This window comes from Dendropsophus ebraccatus, chromosome 9, assembly GCF_027789765.1.
Source record: "Dendropsophus ebraccatus isolate aDenEbr1 chromosome 9, aDenEbr1.pat, whole genome shotgun sequence".
NCBI classification, from domain to species: Eukaryota; Metazoa; Chordata; class Amphibia; order Anura; family Hylidae; genus Dendropsophus; species Dendropsophus ebraccatus.
In genome coordinates, this window is record NC_091462.1 from 81,723,484 (window position 1) to 81,749,313 (window position 25,830).

A 25,830-nucleotide genomic window follows, 5' to 3' on the forward strand; every position below is an offset into this window, starting at 1 on the left:
TCTGTAACTTAAAGCGACTCTGTACCTACAATCTGACCCCCCCCAAACCACTTGTACCTTCTTATAGCTGCTTTTAATCCAAGATCTGTCCTGCAGTCCATTCGGCAGGTGATGCAGTTATTGTACTAAAAAATTATTTTTAAATTTGAAGCCCGTGCCAAACGGGAGTATCTGTGCCCTAACTTTGCACCACCCCTCCGTCCCTCCTCCCCACCCTCTTCAGCATTAGGAATGCCACTGAAACATTTTCTCCATGCTGAACATTGCACAGGTCCTTAACGATCCAGCCCATGTGCCAGGCTGCAACAGGTGGAGAATAGAAGGCAATCTGCCTGGAGCATTCCTAATGATAAGGAGGGCAGGGAGAAGGGACAGAGAGGTTGTGCAAAGTTAGGGCACAGATACTCCCGTTTGGCAAGGGCTTCAAGTTTAAAAGTATTTTTTTAGGACAATAACTGCATCACCTGCCGAACGGACCACAGGACAGATCTTGGATTAAAAGCAGCTATCCGAAGGTACAAGTGGTTTAGGGGAGGTCAGATTGTGGGTACAGAGTCGCTGTAACAAAAGGAAAGAAAAGTGTGGACACATCAGCACCAGAGTGATTGTTCTCATGGTTGGTAAGACTTCCAGTGATGGGGCCCCTAGCACTCATGCCCATATCACCTATCATGTGGATAGGTCTTGTTTTTTGGGTGGGAAAATCAGGCCCCAAAAATTGAGAGGTTGGTGACATTGTAGAGGGAGGGTTGAGGTACAGAAGAGATTCAGTCTGGAGAACAAAAGAAATACTAGCAATTGTATGTGGAGTTACACTAGAGTTGCAACTTTGCCTAATTTGTATGAACATTTTGGCAAACCCTTGTCAAAAAATAGGATCCCTATTTTTTCTGATACCATTTTGACTATTATCAAAAATAAATTACACTAATAAGGAACTAATTATATCATAGGTATCAGATCATCATAACTAGGCTGTGCCTTAACTTGGCTAAAAGAGCAAATCTTTACTAAAGCAGTGCAGTTTTCCTGTTATGTTTAACGTAAAACACCCAACCATCAAAGTGTGGAGGTAGTCATAGCACTTTCCGTTTAGGATTCAGGGGGTCCCAGGAATAAACTATGACTAACTGTGGTGGCTAAACCTCTGTTATTTACATTTTACGTAGAAACCATGCAAAACCCAATAATTTTTTTTAACAACTTGTGCCATAGTAACAGTATGTGCTGGACCATGTAGGCAACAATGCACGGCACCCATCCTTTGAAAGGACAGATTCGGTAAAACTCTTAGACAGTGTAAACATAGTCTAAGAATGTTCTAAATCTGTAACAACCTAGAGAGGAGAGGAGTACGGCACTACAGCGTTATCCAAACCGGATCCCGTGCACTGGAGAACTTGGCATTTAAATGTGCATGGCGACATAAGGTGGTCCTCTATGTAGAGAAGTTCAGTAACCAAATATCACAAGGGAAAGATAGACATGGCACTCACCCGAAGATGTCTTCACCGTATCTTTATTTAATTCATGCAAAAACAGGTTAAAGGAGAGGACGCCTAGCGTGTAGCAGCGACAGCTGTTTCGTGCCTATCCGCACTTCTTTATGCAACCGTGAAGAAGTGCCGGATAGGCAGGAAACAGCTGTCGCTGCTACACGCTAGGCGTCCTCTCCTTTAACCTGTTTTTGCATTATATCTTTCCCTTGTGATATAATGTTCTAAATCTATCAAAGTGTATTATGCTGTTTAAAGCAAATGTACAGTACCATCAGGTACATTGTTTTTTTTTACATGAGCCGATCGGCACCAGAGCAGGAATCCTGGTGGCACGGTTCTCTTTTTTGAACCGCCACCCAGTTCCCATGCTCGGTGACATTCTTTGGCAGTGCACTGACCCAGCTCTATGCACTGGGGCTGGGCCCGTCGCCCCCAGTGTGACGATCCTAGAATCAGAACCTGGAGCATGAGGGGGGGGGGGGGTTGCATATGGTCACACTGGAGTGCAGTGGGCCTGCCCACAGTGCATAGAGCAGTGCCTGAGAACAGGAAAAGAATGGTGGTGAGCATGGGAAAATGGGAGCATGGGCGGCATTTAAAAAAAATTAGCTGATTAGCTGATGTAAAATAAAAAGCAATGTATTAACAACTGTTGGCTGTCATTAGAGAGCTGGAAGGCTGCCATAGACCTTAGACAATCAGCAAAAACCACTTTAGCCAACTTTAATTAGATACACCTTTTACTGAAGCTACACCCCTAATTTCAAGGTCACATGCCTTTGGTTGGATACTGGAGAAGGATGTCTAAAAAGGTGTCTAAATCTCATAACAAATGTGGCACGTCACAAAATATGCCGAAATTCTGGTGCATTTACAATAGTAAAACTGTCCCAATGTCTCCAGAATAAAAATTAGGCACATGAACTTCACAACATTTTTATTTCCCATAAACACGGGAGCTTACGATAATTTGGCTGATGATTTTTGTGCACTTGTCATTTAGAGAAATAAAACAAGTTAAATGTCACTGGAGCAGAAATCCAATGGCTGTTATTTATTGCCGGCACTACTGACTGTGATGATTACAGTTTATAGCTTCTGACTAACTTTCCATTGTCAGGCTGAAAGTTAATGCAGCTTCCCATCCAAGGCACTTGTCATCACAAAATATGAAGAAACTGTTTTTTATATGGTTATGTTTAAAAAAAAAAACAACAACTCTGTTCTGAATTACATTATTGTAATGTGGAAAAATAAAGCGATGAAAATAAAAAATAAACTTTATATAGTAGTGGATTTATATACATATTCAGCTTTGCGGCTGATGTATTCACATGGCTGCACATATCAATCACTAAGACTCTAGACAGTATAAAATTATATACCACGCAAAAACCCTGAAATTATTCCCATAAATCTAAAGGACAATGCTGGAGACATTATTAGTTCAGGAGAGTGTTGCCTAGTAAATGTCTTAGTAATGACAAAATTACTGTTGCTAAGTATATGGCTGAAGTGGCCAACAGGCAATGTTACTAAAATTTCCATGCAAATAGTTGACATCATGATTTCTTAAAGGTTATTGCAAATATGATAAAAAGAATACACACTATGCAAATTCCATTTGAAATGCACGCCAGAAAATGATACAGAAAAACTGATATTTTATAAACCACAGTTCCATAGGTCATTAGAAATGCTGATATTCTTCTTATATCCAATAAATAAGAGACGAACTGACAATAATACATAAAGGGTTTTCAACTTCATTTTTTTTTCTAATTTGCTTTTATTTTTTGATTCTATTCCTTTCCTCTTTACAAATTTTTTTGTATAGGGTTAGGGGTGTGGTTATCAAAACCAGGAAGTGCTTAGCAGTGGGGACCAGTGCCACCATGAAGAAGAGTTATTGACTGTTTCTGTGCATGCTCTGTGACCTGTGCAGAGTACGTGCTGCAGAAAGGGGAGGAGGTTAATCATGTCCATCACTTACTGTGATTATTGTTATCTTGTATAAATGTAAACATGGAAAGATAATAAGATTTATATTTAAACAACTCTGTAGAAATTTGCCTTTTGTCTGGTGTGATCGCATAAGGAAATGTTATCCCATAAGGAGACGTTAGCTCATTTCAAAATACAAAAAAAAAAAGGGGTGAGCCACCGCAGCACTGTGACCTCCATTATATACAGAAACCGTAACATGAATGTGAACAGAGTCTTAAAGGGGTGACTGTGGACCATTAATCAGCCAGGATATGGCTTTAAACTAAAATATTTTGGATCAAATATTATGAAAAGTAATATTTCATAAAGTAATAGAAACACCTAATACTACGTAGCCCAACCTATCATGATTTTTTTTTTTTTTAAACAGAAATCTGTCAAGCCCACCAATATAAAATATGTATATCCATGAAGAAAATGCTTTCCACTGTTTATATTTGCTATAGGCCCAAAATAAAAAAATAATAGTATGAATGTTTCCACTACTTCCAACCCTGCAGATACATGTTACCTGCAATGTGCCTATATAGCGCGCGTCCACAGTCATACATGACTGGACATGGCATCAGTCCCTTTAACCCTTTCCTGCAAATATATGTAGCTTACTGTATTTCCTTTAGACACCAGCTATGGTTCCATAAATCTGGAAAGTCTCCCTGCAAAATGCGTATGTGTAGCCTCAGTATAAGACTATTGCCATCAACATCAAAAGGTTTGATTGCTTATAAATAAAAGCTTTAATATTGCACCGCTCTTCAGAAAATAAAATGTGACATTACGTTGATTACATTACATTAGCAAAGAGTCCTATCCAAAATCTCTGTTTTAATTGAAAGCCTCCACCTTCTCCACATAATTCAACACTTTAAAGCTTGAACCTAGACAAGCAAAAGAGATGAATGGAGCAAGGATGAAGAGCCAACCAGACAATAACCATTACTGCTTTTGAGAAATTCATTGTCTGTTTGGATATATCCTTTAAAGGTAGGAGTCCATAGCAGGGGCATAACTAGGATTCATGGGACCACATATCAAAAAAACTGTATGGGCCCCCCTCCAACATACTTACCTGGCCCAGCACGGTCCCCCAGCACATCATTTGTACACTGGGGAGCTGGGAGAAAGAAGAAACTGTACACTGAGAAAGGTGAGTGTGTGTATGGGGGGATTCTTGTGGCTGGAGGTGCAATGCTGCCTCCGGCCTCAAGAAAGACCCGCAGTGGCACTTGTTGAAGATGGTGTCTGTACCTGCAGCTCCTTGATAGAGCTCCTCCTCTCTGTGATGCTTTGGTGCTGGCCAAGAGCAGTTGGGGTTTGGGCGGTGGTGATGTCCCCCTTCAGATAGTGCTCTGAGACACTGTGCCCTGTGGAGGAGGGGGTTAGAGATGCAGCGGGCTGCTTGTGGTTTCTGCTGAGTCTTTGTGAGTTCGGACAGCTCTAAAGCCCCTATTACAAGGGGCGATGCAGAGGAGCAAATGAGTGTAGGAGCTGTAGGCTAGAGGTAAATCACCTGTCTAGAGAACATCAGTAGTTCATTCTTTGGCTCGAATCCCCTGATGGAAATTAAATATAGGTCCTTATTTCTTATTTTTTTCTCATTATTGTATCATTTTTAAAAGTGCAAAGAATATCCAATCAGGGGCAGATTAGTTTTGTTTTTTAACACAATCATGAGGAAAAAAAATAATTACATTTTTTTTTATTTTTCTCATGATTGTATTTAAAAAGACAAATTTGGCCCTGATTGTGAATTCTTTGCACTTATAGGCTATGTTCACACAAGGTTTTTTCAGCTCAGTTTAAAATGACGTCTGTTATTTTGAGGCTAAAATAACGGACGTCATTTAGCAGCCTGGCCTCTCCTTAGTGCAATGAATGGTGTTTACACATTATTTTAGTTTGGGGTTACTAATTGAACTTTGGGTGTGTCTTAATTGAAAAGTCCATTGAATTTAATAGTAAAGACGGAAAAGGAAAACTGTGTGTGAACTACTAATAGAAAACATCCGCTGTTTGTAAAAGACGTCCGAAAATAATGATCATGTTTATTATTTTGATGTTTGCGGCAAAAACGTCCCCTATTGAATATGCTGTGTGCATTGCCATTGCAGTCAGTTAAATCGCGGCAAAGACAGACGTTATTTTAAATATGATAATCGGCCGCCATTTCTCTATTTTTGACGTTGTGTGAACATTGCCATAAAAAGGATACAATTTTTTTTTTAAATCTGTTTAATTTCCATTAGGGAAATCAAACCAAAGAATGAACTGCTGGTGATCTCTAGACCGGTGACTTACCCCTAGACCACAGCTCCAAGAAATTTGGGCTCAGAGATTCAAATGTATCTGAGTGTTTCTTTCAGACACAAACTCCCTACAGAGGACTGATCTGCAATCAGAGACACTGGCTGACAGCTAAATGAGCAGAAGGCCGGGCAGCATTACATAGTAACATAGTAAGGCTGGGTTTACACTACGTTTTTGCAATCCGTTTTTTGCAAAAAACACATAGAAGAAACCGATGCAAGTGTGTGCCTCCATTTTGATTCGTTTTTCTACTGACTTCCATTTAAAAAAACACACAAAAAAAACGATCAAAACGGCTCCGTTTTTTTTACGGACACAATAACATGGTCAACCTCATAGTTGTGTCCGTCAAAGAAAAATGTTTTAATCCGTTTTTTCTTAAATTGGAAGTCAATGGAAAAACGGATCAAAATGGATGCACACACTTGCATCCGTTTTTGGTCAGTTTTTCATCTGTTTTTGCAAAAAAACATATTGCAAAAACGTAGTGTGAACCCAGCCTAACATAGTTTATAAGGTTGAAAGACGACAAGAGTCCATCAGGTGCAACCTATGCAAATCCTCCTGTGTTGAACCAGGGTAAGGCGAAAACCCCTATGAAGCAGATGACAATTGCCCCGTTTCAGGGACAAAATTCCTTCCCAACTCCAATGGCGATCAGAATAATCCCTGGATCAACATATCACCAGATATATCCCGTTAATTTATTAGCCTTAGCAACTGCTGCTGGCAATGATCACTAAAGTTGAGTTTACTGTCCACCAATACCCCCAGGTCCTTTTTAGTTTTACCCAGTGTTTCATTATTTAGCACATAACTGTACTCATTATTTCTATGGCCCGAATGCATTGATTATTCATGAAGGAGAGGAAGGAGGAAGCAGTGGTGAGGTGTGCCAGAGTGTGGAACAAACGTTGAGCCACAACTCCAATTTGACATTTCATTAGAGTAGAAGACCGGAGATTGTGCATTATCCACTGCACATACTAATTACCAAAATGTAATATGCTCACAAAGGGACTGCCAGCTACAGCATACTGTCACCACCAGTGGTAGGGCCTGGGTGCTGACAGATTGCCTTTAAACTTTTATTGGGGATTATTTTATGATTATTTTTTTTAATAGTTAATTTTTTTTTACTTTTTTAAAACATTTAAACAGTTAAATATTGCATATACTGATTAGTGCTATTCCATAAGCACAGCATTGATCAGTGCTATTGGCGATCTTCTCATAGAGCTTGCCTAAGGGCAGACTCTATTAGAAGATGACCGATCCAACCAGACAGAGGTAAGGGACAGAGGTAAGGTGCACAGGGCATTGGCAGCAGGAATATATATAGCCATATTGTGGACGTAAAGGGCTTAATAACGGCATCAGGGAATATTTTAGTTATTAACAAATTATCAAATTTATTTTATATAACCTGCAGATAAAAGGTGTTATTTATAACTATTTTAGTTCCTCTTTATTTCAAAGCCTCAATGTATGAAAGCAATAATGAGAGTAAATTAAACCAGAAAGAGGTAAATTTTAAAGACGGATAAGTGTAACTCATTAACGAAAAAAAATTGTTTATAAAGAAAGCAAAGCAGAAAAGGAAGTATTTTGTGTCTAATTACTAAAAAAAAAAAAAAACCTTCTCTCTTTCTTAAAAAAATTGATTCTCATTATCCTAAGGGTTATGACAAGGACAGATTATACTTGTAGATATTTTTAACTTGCAGTCGGTCGATAAACACATTTTACATATTAGTAATTTCTAGCATTTTAATTCCTTTTCTAAATGTAAATTAATGCTCCGTCTATAAACTTAGGTATTCAATGCATTGTAACAAACTAAAAATTAAAAGTAAAATATAGCTAAATAGATATATAAAGTTAAAAAAATTTAATCTTTTTCGTAGATAGCTGTTTTCATTTAATAAAATAAAAAATTCCAATATAAGGTGCTCGGAGAAATACAAAATGTACAAAAAAAAACAACCTTAAGTCCAAAATAAGCAGCCTGGGCCTTGGTGCAAACAGGCATAAATGTACACCCAGCCGGGGTACCAGACTATGAAGCGAGCTCAGGAGCGGAGCTCGCTTCATAACAGTTGAGGACTGGCTGCTATTAGCAGCTGGGCCCTCGCTGTCAGTGGTGAGCCACCTCAATAACGTGAATGCCCACTATTAACCCCTTAATTGCCACAGTCATACCTCAACTGCAGCGTTTAAGTGTGACAGGAGCAGCAGATCACATTGACTGACTGCCAGAGGTATACAGCTTACCTCCGTGTAGTTCTATTTTCAGTCTTCTGATAGAGTCTACCACAGGCAGGCTCTATCAGAAGATTGCAGATAACACAGTTTATAAAAATAGTAAAACATTAGAAAAGCTATATAAACATGCATATCGCTGTATTCAGACTGACCTATAGAATAAAGCACATTATGTAAACATGAAAATATGCAGAATTGCATTTTTTGCAAAAATCGAAAATGCAATGCAAAAAAATTTGCGCTGTGTTTATGCTGTTTGCCCTGTGGTAAAACTGACATGTTATCTATGTTCCTCAAGTCAGTACAATAATAACGTTAGGCAATTTATATAACTTTTATTTTATTTCACTGATTTTAAAGAAAACTAAATGTGTTAAAAAAAATTTATTCTGATCCTTATAACAATTTTTATTTGGTCTGGTCTATGGGGCTCTTTGATATTTTTTTGTACCATGAACTGTATTTTTCAGTGGTAGCTTGCTTGTGTACAATATATGTGACTTTTTGATCACTTTTTCTGGATGTGATGTGACCGAAAATCAGCAATTTTGTATTTTGGTTTTTTTTTTGCGCTTCAGATTACAGATTACCTTGGAAACTTTACTTTGCTTGATTAGAGTAAAACAGTTGTCAACCCTGGTATTTCCTGCCTCGGCCAGTGATTGGCTGAGCAGCCTGTCAGTGCAGAGACTGGACCAGTAGGGAGCAGAAGGCAGAGCTGCAGCTGCAGAGACCTGGGAAGGCCTGAGGACACTGGGAAACGTGGTAAAGTAAGCAAATACTTTATTATTTTATGCTACAATCATCATTCGACGGACGTGCATCGCTTTTACACCTAACAATGTGCACCTGGTGGACGATGATTTTAGGGCCTGACCTAGAGACACAATAAGCCAATGAGTCCAAGGAGCATAGAAGACTCAGCACTACTCTTCCTGAGCTAGCTGTTCGTTCTTATTTTAGATTAGACACTAACAAACACACTTGGATGGTGCTCTGTAGTATAAAGAACTCAACAATGTCCAATAAGATAAAGAAACAGGACTTAAAGTCAGAATAAAGAAGATTACACACGTACAGGTGAGTGCCTGTTGGGCTCTGTGTAATAGGGCCCTTACTGCTCCCACGCAATAGAAATTAATGTATAAACAAAAAGTATACATTTATTTTAATGAAGCTATATTACAAAGTAATGTCACTTTATTAAAGCAATGTTAATGTATAATTAATTAAAAAAAACCTTACTCTCCAGAGTCCCTTGCCCAAGGTTTACATGTTCTGAACTTATAGTTTATTCCACAACCAACAAAAGGTTTCTCACTTTCTGTGTCTGATGCATAAATAAATGTGAGTTTCGGTATAAAAAAAATAAACAAAATGCTGCCTCTCCTTTAAACTGGCTGAAGCTCATGATGAAATGTGGATAACTTCTGGTAAAGTCATCACCAAATTTTTGATAGGTTATTGAAAATTCCAAAACAAAATAATTCACTAATTTGCCATTCCCCAAGCCCTTTAGTTAGATTACTGTGTATCATTGATGATCCGACTTTAGGCACGAGAAGCACACGCATGATTTCCCCTGACTTAGGCCTTCATAGGCAAAATTAGATGCCGAAATGTCCCAAATTACAGGATTATAAACCGTTATGGGACTAGAATGCAGATTGTGCAGAAGAAAAAGCATTTGCATTATCTTCCCTGTTAAATTAAATCTTGAAGAACAGGTCTGGAAAGGTACATTGCGGTATGGAAAATTTTCTATTAGACGTGATTACCTTTCTCCCTGTGCAACAGACTCTTTCAACAATTAAATGAAATTGAATTATATGAGATACAGGCAGCAATATAAGGTGAAGCACTGTTACAATGGATAACGAAGAAAATCTCCAAGATAAATATTAAAGGTTTAATTTGGCTTTTTTTGCAGATGAATGCAATTGTCTGATCTGTTATGATCGGCCATAAAGCTGCTCATTATAATGCACTTTGCAATATCTTAATCATTAAACATAGGAGAATCGTAAAGTACAATCCAAAGTCAGCCATGGAGCGCTGAGTTATATCACAATCATTTCTTCTGACATTTTCTTTTTTTAATGTGGCTACATTTGTGAAAAAAAAGTATTTAATGTGGATCTGGGATCTCAACCAAACAGTAAAAAAGATATAGCACAGAGTAAGCAAACTATGAAAGCCAACAACAGCATGGGCCAGTACATCTACATCGTAACACATATGGTAGCGTTCTGGAAGACATTAGTAATGCAGACAATATGGCATACAGTGTGTAGTCTCATAACCCTTGGCATGAAAAACCACCATTCAGTAGTCGCATCTGGTTCGACAAAACATTTTGCAGCTTGTCCAGTTAAAGTGCTACTACTCTACTTAGTCTATCCGACTTTAGTTAAAGGGGTCATCTGGGATAAATGAATAATCTATGCTGCTTTCGGGGCTGCAGAGGACATAACAGTGAATCATACTTACCTGTCCGGCTTGACTGCAGCTTCTGGTTCCTGGGTTGCCCACCCTCCGTTGTTGTCATAGTTTTCAACATCCGCATGTCGTTCAAGTTGTTCCCACACAGGAAATAGCTGCTCAGCATAAACAGCACTATACTGTCTATGATGATAGACCATTTCCTGCAGAAGTGGCAGGTCAGCAGATGTTGTGAAAATGATAACAACAGACACCGGACGGATGAAAGCAGCGACAGACGCAGGACGGATGATAGCAGCGGCAGACACCGGACTGATTTAGCAGCGGCAGACACAGGACAGATGATAGCAGCAGACACTGTATGGATGATAGCAGTAGCAGACACTGGATGGATGATTGCAGTGGCAGACACCAGATGGCCCTGTGGGGTTGGACAGGTAAGTATGCGTCACTGTTATGTCCTGCGAAGCCCTGGCAGCAGCATAGATTATTAGTTTATCCTGGACAACCCTTTTAAAGAGTAACTTAGTGTAAGTACATAGTTAAAATTAGTGTCCTACAGAATAAACTCATAAATGGATTTGAGGTCATCCATTTGAAGAAATTAAACCAAATTCATTGTATAAATCATAAAGCAAAACAATGTTTGCCATTCACATGCTGTAAAAATAAGATCCAGTGGCGGGATATTTTCTTACATAATATAGCACAAATGCATATCAATGTTCACATCCATCTCTACTGAGCTGGATGCTAGTGGACACACAGTCACTCTCACCACAGTATTCCTCTGATTACTGCTAAGCAACCAATAGAAATAGCTTCCTACATTACGTGTCAAAAAGGAGCAGAGCTATTTAAAAAAAATTGCAAATGACTTATAAACAGCTATTAGGAGTCCTACAGGATTTTTGTAATAAAAGTGATTTATAAAAAAAAAAACTTTAAATGGTCACTGTCATTCCAAACAACTTTCCCTCATTTGATTTGTAACATATTTGTAAATCAGTACCAAAATCCTTATCCCAGATAAAAAGCTCCAAATCCTTTGCCACTTTTCCTACAAACTGCTATCCACTGGCTGTTTTTAGGTTAAAGGACAAGTGCCATGAAAAACTTTTTCCCAATAATTGAAGCACATTACAAAGTTATATAACTCTATAATATGCTTCAATCACCTATCTGCCTCCCTTCCCTGTCTTTTCCCCCCTCCACCCCCCACCAGGAAGTGTCCTAACTCACAAAGACCTAATTACTGTGGTCACCGTCACCAAGCTTTTCTCTCAGCTCCTTCTCCTGTTACAGCAGCCCCCCCCCCCTCCCCTGCCTTGTCAGGTGACTCAGCTTGCTCAGCTCCCATTGGCTGAACAACTGCAAGCCATCACTTGGACTGGGAGTGGGGGCTGGTGTAACAGGACCTAGAGCCCTCCTGCTGATGACTCATCCTCACAAGAAGGAGCTGCCTGGTGACGTTGACGACAGTCATTAGGTCTGTGTGAGTTAGGACACTTCCCAGTGGGGGGTGGAGGGGGGAAAAGACAGGGAAGGGAGGCAGATAGGTTATTGAAGCACATTACAGAGTTATATAACTTTGTAATGTGCTTCAATTACTGAGAAAAAGTTTTTCATGGCACTTGTCCTTTAATTAGGTCTCTAGTTCAAAAACAAAAAAGACCTGCCTCCTCTAGAGGGTCCACACTGTACCTGAAATATACAGTGTCCTATGTGTCCCTATGTGTTACCATCATCATCATCATCAGTAGCAGTAGTTAAATCAGGGATGTACCCTCTTTTGTAACCTCTGTCTTGCTGTGATGCTGTTGGTATTTTCTGTTTTGCTCACATAGCACCTTGCAAACCCTATGCATCAATAACCCCCTTCTTCCTCAAAATGCCATCTATAGTACTGTACTGTAAATCATCCCCCAGTGCAGTTTCAGCCTGTTCAGTTCAGTGGCCTTTGTCCAGTATTATGTCATGGCATAGCAGAAAGATGCACAAATGGTACAGCACAGTTTTTGGATATGAGAAGGCTGGACATGATTCCAGAATACCTGCAATTTTGATTCTTACATTGGCCTTCTTTGGTGAATCATAGGGCCATACCATGCTCAGTGAAACTGGGTTTCCCTATTAGGATACCCTTTAGTTGTGGTGTGACTGCAAATATTTTAAATTAAATGTTATCTGCTTCTGATTAACACTTACATAACCTAAATAAGTGCAATATCTGATTTCTCTAGATTGTATCCCAAATTCCAGATATTTCGAATATCTACATAGAGCACTATGAGAGATGAGCAAACTTACAGGAAGGTCAGGTTTGGTGAAGCTGATCGCTCAGCATTTGTATATATGTTTTCAAGGCAGCCCCAGAGTTGCATCAATCTTCTCCAGGCTGAGGGATTTAAGTGCCAAGCGATTGGGTTCACGCGAACTCTAACTTTCTGTAAGTATGGTTCTGATAGTAGGGGGCCATTGGAATTGTGGTTGGCTACCACTTGCAGCCATAATATGGAACAAAAATGCACCTGTATGTGAAAATGACTTAAAGGTGTATTTATACAGGTACATCACCACCCATGTAAATGTGCTCATACTATTCAAGAGTGGATAACCAATTAGTGTTATATTGTGCACAAGTATCTACATCTACTGTCACAGTATTTCTCATAATTCTTGGTTCATCTGTTAATGAAATTCCTGTTCTGGTGATTTTGCTGACTACATATGTTTTATGCACGATGATGCAGATTTATCTATGTATTTGTCCCAGTTTTCTGACATAAATAGATTGAAAAATATGACAAGCAGGTTATACCAAGTGCAACATATTTGCTGGCTTTCTAATATCTCCTCCTACAGCTGATTCATCAACAGGGCCCGTGCCTTGCGGATGAATCAGGAATATGCTACCCAGGGGCAGAGACTGGCACAGTGTTCATATGATGCACCAGTAACAAATCTGCCCCATTATCTACATTTCTTTAGCAGCACATAACATGTGTTACAGATTGATAGGAGCAACATGGTGCCTTTCACTGTATAATAGTGATGAGCGAATAGTGAAATATTCGAATATTCGTACAAATATCTCCCGAATATACGATCCCATTAAAGTCAATGGGAACAAGTATTCAATTATTGAAAAACATCTATTCGACCACTTGGAGGTAAAAACCGGAAGCTGGGGGATTTGAACAATTATTGAATATTTATCGAATATTCGGCGAACTATTCGATAATATTCGATAGATCGAATACCTTACTATTCGATCGAATATCTATTTGATCGAACAGTATTCGCTCATCACTACTGTATAAGCAAAAAGGACTGGCAGTAAAGATGGAGAGAGAAATTCTCAGATTAAATAAAAATGTTGGTATGTTGCACAGGGTTTGAGATTTTGTATCTGCAAAAATTCTATGCGGAGTCATATGTTCATATATCTCAGCACCCAGATTTTCTCTATTTTTCCTAATTTACTAGGTTTTGTACTTGCTTGGCTGGGATACAGAAGGCCGTATGCCAGAAGTTTTAGTTTATATGAGAAACTCTTGTTATGTTGATGTTAACTCTACAGTCATAACCTTGCTACTGTATTATGGATTAAAATGTCTGTATAAACCTAAGCACAACCCATGTCTCTGGGTTAATGACCTACCCTGCGGTAACCTGTAGCCTGAGGCCTTGAAAAAAAAATAACTTCAGTTATCAGATATAAAGGAAAGATAAAGTTAGTTACTGTTATAGCTACAATATACCATGTGGGTTATACCATTGAGTAAAAAAAACATGGTTTATCTTGAAACCACAATTCAATGCACACATTGTTAGGCTAAGTACATACATAATTATTGGTTGTTATCATGATTATGTATTCTTAAGGTTTTGGGTTTTTTGTGCCATCATAATCTATAATAATAGGGCTAATTCCCTAATTCTGTTGTCTGGCTAATGCAGGGAGGCCCTTGTTGGTGAGGTGCAGTGGAAGAAACCAGACAACGCAATTGCTATTGTAGAAGATGAAAAAATAGTAAGTTTACTGAGGGCTGGCTGGAGATTTTACACAAGTTACACAATACAGTCCTGACACAGAGATGAATGGCTGACAGACTCAGATGGGTTACGTTCTAGTTTGTGTTAGAGTCCACTAAGTCACCTTTAACTAAGAGGCTTTTTAATGAATATCTAGGTCGAGCCGGAAGCCAATTCTGAACGGGTCCTAAAAGATACCAAGTGTCCTTCGAGAGAATTCTCCCTTGGTGGTAGTTTACATACTTAGGGATCTGAAATCGTTCACCATATTACACAGAACGATAGTCGTTAGTTACGATCATTACTACGATCGTTATTGCGATCATTACTGTGATCGTTTACTACTTCTGATCCCAGCAAAACAATGAAGAATGTGCTATTCCACTGAACGATTAGTGAAAAAATGTGGAACTCAAGCGAACAAATGTGGAATTACAGCGAACGATTAACAATAATTTTAGGTTCAGATCTAAATCAACTATCAACGACATATGATCGATCTTTCGATCGTTGCCTGCAATTACACAGAACGATTATCGTTTAAATTTGAACGATTTAACGATTTGAACGATTTAACGATCTTAGGTGGGGACACCTCCAATCACAACCTCTAGGCTCTTAACTACTGTATTCCTTTCTTCTTAATCAATCTTTTCTAATCATCTAAGTGAAGGACTCCCTGACCTATTTAATGACTACACAACCACGGTTGGGAGAAGTCCTCTGAATGACTCCAACTGAATCCCGACTGTGTAGGTGTATGTGACACAGATTGTTTCCAAATCAACAACCAAAGAAAAAGCCATGTCATACATACAAGGGTGGCACTTCCCGAAAAAATAGAGAAAGCTGCATGTAAATGTGAAAAGTATAGCAAATTTTATTTTATTGGTACACAAAGAGTCAAAAAGTGCACAACATACAAATTAAAAACACTTAAAACCACAACATACACAGGTCCATGTTAAATAGGCATGGAACCAGGACAAACTGACATGTGTCTGTATAATAAACCCCCTAAGGTAAGTAATACTGACTCACAACATAAAGTAATGTGGATGTGTCCTAATTAGAGCAGTAATGTCTCTGTAAGTGACTCTTTGTGTACCAATAAAATAAAATTTGCTATACTTTTCACATTTACATGCAGCTTTCTCTATTTTTTCAGGAAGTGCCACCCTTGTATGTATGACATGGCTTTTTCTTTGGTTGTTGATTTGTAGTAGTTTCTTCATGTCATGTTGGGTTGAGCACCCTGCCTTATAGACTTTAGTAGTGCCTTGCCTTCCTTGTTTGTTTTTGACACAGATTGTTTCCCCCATCTTTGGCTTATCAGATACATTAGTACAAAAGGAAATACTGGTACACAGTACAACAACATATCTATGGATCATTAGAAAACAATATACAACTAAAAGTCAGGTGTCATCCTAAGCCCAGCCATGAATTCCAGTATACTACAAATATGCATAGGTAGGATGGGACGTTCCAGCCAGCAGGTGGGCAGGACAGTGCACCAAGTACGCCCCCAGTGCACTGAATAAATTGCTATGGTAATGCATAAGCAGGCTTTTTATTATATTTAATATGGGTTGGCTTTGGAATTAATGATAGTATTTCTATCCTACTCTTGGTGGTCTAGAGTAGTTTAGTAGTTGACTATTAATACCTCTAGCAATCTAAGGTAAAGAAATTTTTTTATGTACATAATACATGATGGTTATCCCTGGTGAACAATGGTGCTTTAGTGGTTACCATTTAACCATTTGTAATAAAAAATAATGAGAACTATTAATAATATTATTATATTGTTTGGAATGGTTCATGGGGTTTTGATGGTCCAAGTGGTGGCAATATACTGTAACTATATACTGATCAGGTTCCATCTCCTCATGTCCTTATCTGTCTATACAACATTCTTTACTTACCCTTTTCTCAGCACAACCTCTTCCTTGCTCCCTCCTCAATCATAATGCAGCTTAAGGCTATGTTCACACTAAATATATATATTCATAAAACTACGGCCATTGTTGTCGAGTGCAACAACGGCAATGGTTATTACGAAAATATATGTAGTATTGCCCCCTATGGGATGCCGGCCGGAGTGTATACATATAGTAAATACTCCGGCCGGGATCTCTTGCGGCGCCGTGGGAAACTGACATGTCAGTTTTCTGCGACCGCTATTCAATAAATAGCAGCCGCAGAAAACCCTGTCAGTGCACACTAGGGAGGGAGCGGCTGCAAAGATCGTCAGTAGCAGCTGGGACGATTTTTTCAGAGACCGGCCATTCCCTAACCCAGTGGTCACCGAACAGCCAGGCTCATACGAGGTCTAAACATAGCCTAAGAAATACTTGCATGTCCTCTCCTTTGTCTCTCTGTACTGTTTCGTTTACGCACTAGGCATTAGAGAAATAATTTATCTCCTTCCTTCTCATGTATTTAAGTCCAAGAGAGTATGCAATGAACAGCCTGTGAGTAAAGAGATCCTATAGCACATATAGTGTGTAAGCTCATGCATGCGGGCAGGGACCTCACTCCTCATGTATAGATAATTATATGTATCTCTCTGTAATGTCTATTTTTTGTCTATGTATGTACCCCAGAATTGTAAAGTGTTGCGGAATCTGTTGGCGCTATATAAATAAAAATTATTATTATTATTATTATTATTATGTGGAATAGTGAACATGGCTAAATGTCCTGTAAAAAAGGCAAAAATGTAAGACTTGGGTACAGGTGACCTCTTAACCTCACTCCAAGTAACCCTCACACTTTACCATATGTTTGCCCCTGCATGGCTGCCCAGTCTGTGCAAAAGCCCTTTGTGGACCAAGTCTATGTACAGCAGGGGCATCAAACTCAAATTCACAGTGGGCCAAATTTAAAAGTTTGGACTGTGTGTGTGTGGCGTTCCTGGCACTGGTCAGGTACACTGTGATAAATTATATGATACATTTCTATGGCATGACAAACATAGTTTACGAAGGTAGAGGCCCACCTCCCATCTGCAATTAAAAGGGTTATCCAGAAGCTAAAAACTTTTGATATTGTGCTTCCCTTATGAGGAAAATAATAAGGAGCCTATTCTTACCACACTATGCCCGGTGTCCTCATGTGGCATCTCTTTGTCTCTGTTGACCGCTACCACTGACACTTCTGTGGTGAACACGTATCAACTAGGGATGGTCCGAGGTACATCCGAACCCGAACGCTCGGCACCAGATTCCTGTTGTCTGCCCGCTCCGTGGAGCGGGCGGATACAGCGGGAGGAACGCCTGGAAAACTGGGATACAGCCTATGGCTATGGCTGTATCCCAATTTTCCAGGCGGTCCTCCCGCTGGATCCGCCCGCTGCACGGAGCAGGCAGACAGCGGGAATCATTACCGAGGGTTCGTACGAACCCGAACCAAACTTGGTTCGGACCATCCCTAGTATCAACAGTGACAGCTCACTCAGGCAATCACTGGCCACATGGCTGTCCCAACATCTGCAATGAATCCCCTCTGCCCTCCCCACATCTGCTATCCCAAATGTCTTCACATGGTGAGGTCACACAGTACAGAAGTAAACTGATCCCCTTTACGTACTTGCGTAATTGATTTAAAAATAAGATAATGACGTTGACTGCTGTGCTGCTCCAACACGGTGTGCTTCTGTTAGGCAACACTGATGCAACGTAGATGGCATTGTTGCAGGCCATATCCTAGCACTGTAACTATATACGGCATTGTGTCATTACGCTTGGGGGAGGTGCTTCAATCTGACAGGCAGATGATGTCAAGCTGTGGATGGCTAAAGTGGGGATATGTTACAGCATCGTAGCCAGCAATGCATCCTGTGGTGGGGGGGGGGGGTCATAGGGGGCAGTGTCATTGGGGGCACTGATGTGTGATGTGTCATCTCTATTCATCAATGCTGAGTCCATGGATTGCGGCGCCCCGAGCTGTCTGCGCCCCCGTGCATCATTCCCTCACTCCCTGTGCCAGGCATGTTCTAGGCCACAGGTCCGAAACTGCCTGCGGCCTAGAAGTTAGGACATTACAACAGAATATAATATGGCCGGTCTGGAACACCATCCATATTATAATCTGTTGCGATGTCCTATCAGCGGGCCAGAACTTGGAAATGAATTGATATCCACAGCGGGCCAAACAAAAATTGTGGCCAGAGTTTGACATGCCTGATTTACAGCCTATCACATTTTTTATATTTGGAGGGATGGACAGTAACGTTAATATAATATTATATTCTTCAATACATTCTCACACAAATATATACTGTATATTGTATTACATTTTAACCTAAAGATGACTTAAGGTTAAATTATAACATCAAAATTGTGTTAGGAGTCTACATGAAAAATCTGAATACACTCTGCATGCAGCATGATCTCTCTTGCCTGAAATTTGTGCTAGTTTATAAAATCACATCTGGCAGAGAAAAATTCAATTACATGGCTATAAAACAACTAATGAAAGGAAAGAAATCAATTTTGTATAACAAAGGGCAATTCTAAAAGTTGAAGTTGATGAAAAAGCTTATATAAGTGAGAATGCTCTTTCATTTATTTTAAATAAAAAAGACACAATGGTACAGTGACGGTAGTTGGATCTTATATGTTAGGGAAAAGAGGAAAGCTTTCCGAGCGGAAAAAGGTATTGTAATAAGCAGTGAGCGCCATCTAGTGATGAAATTACATTTAGCAGCAGTTTCAATTGTTTTACAAAAGGTTTGTCAGCTATGTGCTGTCAGCAGTGCCTGGAAAAAGTATATACAGTAGTTACTAAATAATACCTGTATACATGGCACAAATATTATTACCATGCTATTAACTAACAAATCCTGAGTGATGACTAATTCCCCTATGCTGTTACTGAAAAAAAAATCCAGTGGACCAAGATCACCTCTACCAATAACACCATCCTCATCTTTTCCCACAATGGTGATAATTACCCCTTTGTACCCCCCCCCATTAGGTAGGTGGGTAGGTTCCCCAATAAGTAGACAGGTGCCCCCAAGAGGTAGACATATGTCCCAGTAAACACATAAGTGTACCCATTAGTCCCCAGTAGGTAGATAAGTGTGCAAGTAGGTAGATACCCCCATATACACCTTAAAAACAAATATGTGCCTCCCCCTGTAGGTAGACAGGTGGTCCCCCATGAAGAAACATGTGTGTCCCCCTGTAGGTAGACATGTACACCTCTGTATAAGTACTACCCATAGGTGCATCTTTGTAGATAAATAAATGCCCCCATAGGTGTGACACCTGGAGTCGTGGATCCACTGAACTGTCACTAGTGATGGCACTAACCTCACCAGGAAGCGGAGTCTAAGGGGCCGCTGGTTTTCACCAGAGCCCGTCGCAAGGCGGGATGGACTTGCTGCAGCAGGCGACCCCTAGGTCGCTACCCCTGGCTTGGTTGCTAGTGACGGCAGGCGAGGCGTGGCAGGAGCAGTAGGCAGGCAGAGGTTTTTAGGCGTAATTGCAGGAGGCAGACAGTACTCAGGAACAACAGGAAGGCAGCGGACAGGGACTAGGGACCGGGTAGCGAACAGGAACAAGGACTGAGGTCAGAAACAACAGGGAGCTGGGCCAAACGCTATGGGAAGCATGTAGAGGCTTCAACACCTGGGGTGGGGCAGGGCTGGAATTTATAGGAGAGTCTGTGGGCAGCAACCAATTAGGGGCGGACTGCCCCTTTAACTCTGAGACAGCCGGTGCGCGCGCGCCCTAGGAGGCGGGGCCGCGCGTGCCGGCCAGCACAGCGACGAACAGGAGCGGGGCGAGGTGAGGTGCCCCCAGGGGCCGAAGTGGCAGCAGTGACGGGTCCCTGCATGTGGACACCGGCGGCTGCAGGACAGGGTGAGGGGGTGTGGCGGCGGTCCGGAGCACGGGACGCCGCCGCAGCCCTGACAATAGGTAGATAAGTGCCCCAATTTAGACAGACAGACACCCCAGTATGAGTAGGTAAGTGACCCCTATAGGTAGACAGTTGATAAATAAAAGTCCTCCATATGTAGCTAAAGGCCCCCATATACTGTATGCAGACTGCTACCCCTTTGTGATTAATTAAGTGTTAAGTAGACATGTGCCCCCATGTAGACAGGCGTCCCTAACCGAAAAAGAAAGAAATAAACACATCTGCACCAATCCATCAAAGGACATTTTGGGAAGCAGATCTGAAATAGATCTTTCAATCTGAGAAGGATATTGGAAAGTATTTGTCAGCATGTGAAAACCACTTTGAGCCTGATCCATTTATGCAACACTCTATTCGTTAAACAGCTGAATAACTGCTTATGCTGAGTGTATTAAGTGTAATGCTGGGTGTATTAAGTGGTCTGCGCTGTAGCTTCAGACAAATCTATATGCTTTTCTGTTGTTCATTGAAATAAATTTTGGTTGCAACTGATAAAACAAAATCCAAATTAATTCAATCTTCTGTGTTTGTTCTTCCTATACATTACAGTGTTATCTCTGCAGGTGGATAATAAACAGCTTAGCTGTTAGAAATGGTACATAGTTATTCATGAATTTAGGCCTTATTTGTCTTTTCTACAGACACAGCATTAAAAGTGACATACCGCACTGTGGAAAGGTTTAAGGCAGCCATGGAAAATATACTGCAAAGTAAGAATGCTTTCAACAATAGAATTGTTAATTGTTCATTTTTTAATCAGTTAAAGGGGCTGGCCACTAAATTGCTCAGTGTACAGTAATAAACTCCAGCATGCTCAAGTCGGATCGTTCAGCATTCAAATACCGGTGGCTGAAGAATTTGGATGTGGACGTGATTTATAGAAAACATACATTGTATTTGAATGAATGGAATCCCATCCTTCTGCACAAAAAACTGACAAGTCAGTTTTCTGCAGCCGCTATTCATTGTATAGCGGCCGCACAGACATGTCAGTTCACACAATGGAGTGTGCGGCTCCGGCCGCACGCTCCATTGTGTGCAACAGTTAATTGCGATGCAGGCGCACATAGGTGCACCCGCATCCAAATACAACAGAAGTGAAGATCATCCAGCTGGTGCTACAGTACTGGCCAGGATGATCTTCCCTGACACCGGATGTTCTGTTACACCGCCGCGTCACAGAACGGCTGGTCTCATACGCCACGTGAACGTGGCCTATAGCTGTATCCATGCTTTCCAGAACGGACAGAGCAGTACGGAGCCAAGGAGGTGAGTGCAGGCTATATTGTTTTTAATTACCCCCTCCCTAACCATGTAACTAAAAACTCCCCTGCCCAGACAACCATTTTAACAGGTTTTCACTAACTAGTAGCAAAATAGATGGAACCAACCAGAAATTGGCTATTTGACTACAACCAACGCATAGCAACCTTATGACTAACTTTCCTGTAAGTCCACTATGCTGAAATGATTAAGACACCTTTGATATTTTGAATGTGTGATAATAAAACTCTTATCTACTTTAAAGGGCCTTTCTGTTTCGGAGAACAAACTAGTAGGACATAAAAAAGTAACTCTTTTTAGAATTCCCCACCCAGGCTCTGCCATTTTTAGAGTGAATCCCTTTCCCTTTCCTTCTGTAATAACTACACCTGTTCGGACATTGGCGCAGTCCTCGGGGAGTAAGGTACCACCGAGAATCCGCTTTTGGCCATGAATTGTGTTTATTCTGTGTTTTCATTCTGAGCTGTGTCTGAACTGTGTCTTACTCCTTCTGTTCTGCTAATTGTTTTCCCTTCTCAACCCCTGTCTGTTCTGCTATGTTTTCTCTGGTCATGCAATGGTTAACCTGGTCTTGCCTCAATGATTGACAGCTGGTTCCTCCAATCGCCTTCTGGACAGGGTTGCTTGTTACTTGACTACGCCTTTGGATCCGATTTTGTACTTTTGCTACCCGACATTACTGACCTGGTTTGTCCACTTTTGTTTAGTCTTTTGTTTCACATATTCAGGCCAGATAGGGCGGCTAGTGGGCAGGGTTGAGTTTGGGGTCCACTGTCCTTGTCTCTCATGCATCCCTCTGTGACCTGAGTCGTGACAACCACAGTCTTTTTATGGGAAGGTTTATGCATCCTTAGATTTCACTACACAATTCCCTTATATGAATACTGTAGATTTATGGCTAAAACAAATGAATATATCTATATTATTTATGTGCCATGCTCCAGTCTGATTTAATAAACTCTTTGGAGGTTCTCCTCTAGCAACCAGCTATGACATGGTGGCAAAGTCTCTATTCTGGAAAGTTTACATAAATAAATCATTCTCTATCTTTCCAAAGAGATTATGTAATTTCACTTTCAAATTGCTTTGAAAGATCAAAGAGGACATTTATCAAAGGTTTACTTGGGTTGTTGGATTTGTTTTATGAGTGAAATATTTTAGCTTGGTATCTTTAAAAATACTGATCTGAAAAAATTGATTCAGCAAATGTATACCTAAATTTTTACCTGCCTAAATCAGTACTACGAGTGCATATGAGAAAAGTCTTACGGTATTGGGATACCTGTGGGCAGGCTGGGCAATGTGGCACCACAGGAGTGATGATGAGGGTCATGAGGGATCACAAGATAATGCTTAATCTTTTAGGATGGTAGCAGGTTGGTGAAGGTACAGAAGGATTTAGACAACACATGGTATCTTACCCGTCACCCTGACCCAATCACAACCACATACATTTGTGCTCAAAAGTTTCCATACCTGATTAACTTATGTAACCTCATAATAAAATTTTCACAGCCATCATTTCTCTTATTTAGAATAAGATTATTTACAGTTTTGCTCAAATTTTAGGCTCTTTATTTTATCAGAGGGTAAAGCTGCCCATTCTCCTTGGCAAAAAGCCTCTAGTTCCTGTAAATTCCTAGGCGGTCTTGCATGAAATGCGCACTTGGGATCTCCTCTAGAGAGGTGTCAACAAGGCTCATGATGAAAGGAACACTATTCCTAATGTAAAGCACGGAGGTGGATCGCTGATCTTTTGGGAATGCATACAAAGGCACAGGAAACTTGGTCAAAATTGAAGGAAAGATGAATGCAGCAAATACTGGAGAAGCTGCGCATGGGATGTACATGGACGTTAAAACATAACAATGATCCAAAACACAAGGCCAAGTCAGCCTGTCATTGGCTACAGCAGAACAAGGCGAAGGTTCTGGAGTGGCCATCTGAGTTTTTTGGGGCAGGATAGCTTCAGCCAATAGGAAGGAAGACTTCACCATAGTGATGGCATAGATAACCTGTCCATGTCATTGGACACCACTTATCCAATCAGATTTTCTGGAAAGATAAAGAAACTGGGGAAAGCCCTGAAAACAAGAAAAACTAAGCCAACAGAATATGACCCCCACAGGCGAAACCATTTTCAACAAGTATATACAAATTGGTATATTAAACATAGAAACAGAACAACATAAATATATATGAATAATAACTGAGGAGGGGGATGGGAGGACGCCATAAGGGGCCAACACTATCGCTCATTGGCCCCAATAAGGATTTTACTTCGTTTCACAGCGCTATATATTGGTGTTGGCGCCTCCAGCAGCTAAAGATGGCTGATATAGAGGAAGTGATTGTCCATGTACCAGGTAATAATTATTATATCATAAAGGGGGAGGGGAAGTCTAAGAGCTAGATTCTGAATGGTGGCCATACACTTGTATTATTGAGAGTTGTATAGCTGTCATTTACATCATATACAGTTATTTTTGAAATTGGACAATGGAGGGTCCCTACTTTCACCATTTTAATCTGTTAGTAGAATACTGGGTGCTGTTTACGGTGGCCTGTATTCTGTCTATGGAGCTGCAGGTAAAGCTTATCATAGCACATGCGGATTCTGATGTCTTTCCCTTTTACATTGCAGATGTTACAGGGATTATTATTATACCAGAGAACAAACCAAATGAGGAGGCAGACACCATTCACAGGGAAGAAATCCCTCAACATATAGACATCACCACAGTCCTGAAAAGGACAACAGAGAACTATACTAAAAAAAAGTCAAGTTGTTGATGCTTATAGAACTCAGGACTCAGGACCCTGTGCCCATAACCTTCCACGAAAAAAAGAACAAAATATTAAGAAAGAAAGGACTCTGAAGATTCCGCTCCTGACTGAAAATGAGGAAAGAGACGCCTAGTAACAGGAGTGAAATACAAAGACAAAGGGAAGAAAAAACCAAGCAAGTCAGTCTGTGGCTAAACAGAAGGAGAGAGAGGATCAGAAAACAACAGGAGAAAAGCACAAGAAGAGGTCCTGGCTATGCTGCTGAGGAGACCTGGATACCAGCCATGGACTTATCCTATTCCTGATACATGTAGATACCAGCAAATAAATCCCATACATGTAAATCTTGATGACTTCTTGCCATTTCTTTTCCTATCACACCCTTTGGGTGAGATCACTGTGATTCCTGCATTTATTACCGTTGTACTATTCTCTTGAGCGATCGGCACATGTCCTCTGCTACCATATTAAATAGGGCATCAATGATCCTATTTGTCTGCTAGAGGTTATGCCCAGCATGTATCCCCTGAGGGAACCATCACTACTGCTGATGAAAACACGTAGGGAGCCAGCAACGGACTGGGGTAATTTAGGCCCCCCCAGGGAATTTGATTCTAGTGGCGCACCCTGCATAAACCACATATAATGTGAAGAGCGATGCCATCTCATAGCTAGACACCACCAGCGTCGGACTGGGCCGCTGGAGGATACTCCAGTGGGCCCCCTGCCTCCTGCACACTTGGTGGCTGGACCCCCAGACAGTGATACAGCTGTTGTCATCACCTGACTGGGCCCCAGCTTCGGACTTTGCCACGGGAGAATCCCTCAACTCTGCTGGCCTGCCGCTGCATCAATGCTGGCAAGCCAGGTAAGTCAGATGACAGCTTTAAAGGTCTGACTCCCAGGATCGGGCCGACCCACGTCTCCTCTTTGGAACTGTATGCGCTTGCGCTCCTGATGAGCGCTTACAGTTCCTCCTGGGCAAACACTGACACAGCAAGAAGCAGAAAACATTGGCTCCCCGCTGTGTCAATCATTCTACTGGAGGGGAGCTACATTTCTGGGTGGACGGTAAATACCAGCTACCTACATGGGGGATACAACCTACTGAGGAGGGTTACTGCTAGTGGGGGTTACCTACAGGGCATGGCTACATGAGGGATACTCCTTATTGGGGGCCACAGAGATGTCTAAGTACTATATGGTTGCACAGAGGACGGCTAACTACTATATGGGCACAGGAAAGGCCTAACTAATATATGGAGGCAA